The sequence below is a fragment of the Otolemur garnettii genome, unplaced genomic scaffold (assembly GCF_000181295.1).
Source record: "Otolemur garnettii isolate 467f Iridium unplaced genomic scaffold, OtoGar3 scaffold00093, whole genome shotgun sequence".
NCBI classification, from domain to species: domain Eukaryota; kingdom Metazoa; phylum Chordata; class Mammalia; order Primates; family Galagidae; genus Otolemur; species Otolemur garnettii.
In genome coordinates this window covers 6,264,677-6,265,777 of record NW_003852488.1, presented here as the reverse complement: position 1 = coordinate 6,265,777, position 1,101 = coordinate 6,264,677, and the positions used below count along the sequence as shown (strand labels likewise).

Sequence of the window (1,101 nt, the reverse complement as noted above, 5' to 3'; positions counted from 1 at the left end):
AGATAAAGATGCACTTAGAGATGAATATGATGATCTCTCTGATTTGAACGCAGTACAAATGGAGAGTGTCCGAGAATGGGAAATGCAGTTTAAAGGTACCTTCGTTTGTCGGGTTATGTGTAGAACGTATATACTATTTCCCATGCTTTAAAAGCTGATGGCTGTCATTTGTTTTCATTGTTATCTTATTCAATGATATTTTAAAAATTGCTAAAGCTGGGCTGGGCAGAGTGTCACACATCTGTAGTTGGGATTCTAAGCATAGCCAAGGCACGGGGATCTCTTTGAGAACAGCCAAGCAACAGCAAAATCCAGTCTTTAAAAAAAAAAATAGCTATTAAAAGCTAAATAATAGTATGATTGTTACATGTAGTAATTATTTTGAAAATATTTAAAAATTGATTTGTTATAAACTGTAAAGTCTCAAAATTTTTGGTACTTTTATTTATTGATTTTGAGATAGTATCATTCCTTCACCCTAAGTAGAATGCTGTGGCATCATAGCTCACAACAGCCTCAAACTCTTGGGCTCAAGCCATCCTCTTGCCTCAGCCTACTAGGTAGCTGGGATTTTAGGTGTTCACCACAACACCCAACTAGTTTTTCTATTTTTAGTAGAGACTAGGTCTTACTCTTGCTTAGACTGGCCTCAAACTCCTAAGCTCAAGCAAGCCACCTCAGCCTCCCAGAGTACTTGTGTGTATTAACATTTAAACCGAATTGATTATAACTACAGTATCTATATTAGCAATTTATTCTGAACTGATTGTATTGGTCATACCCTGGAACTATAAAGAAAAAATATTGTTCTCTTTTATTGTACCCTCCTAACATCAGTTGTACCACTTAATGTGACACTGGGTCTGGTATTTACCTGACCCATGGATCTGGCTTTATACTTGTCTTGGTTATAGTGTATGAAGCAGTCCTCTTATCAAATCCTCTTGACAGTTAATTTACTTAACGTAGGTTTTAATTCTTGACCAAGAAACAATTAACTATATATCACCTTCTACAGACAGCATCCCAAATTAGCCACCTACTAACATAAAACCCACCAAAATAATAGATCCAAGAAGGAGAATTTTTTTTTTTTTTTTT

The 1,101-nt window shown here is 35.4% G+C and overlaps 1 long non-coding RNA gene across 1 annotated transcript in view; it reads left to right on the top strand.

Annotated features, from left to right (window-relative positions):
* Positions 1 to 1,101, top strand: part of LOC100956617 — a 3,819-nt gene continuing 2,718 nt past the window's right edge. The window contains exon 1 of the long non-coding RNA XR_001161518.2: positions 1 to 95. This is a non-coding gene — a long non-coding RNA (uncharacterized LOC100956617). The remainder of the gene's footprint in view (positions 96 to 1,101) is intronic.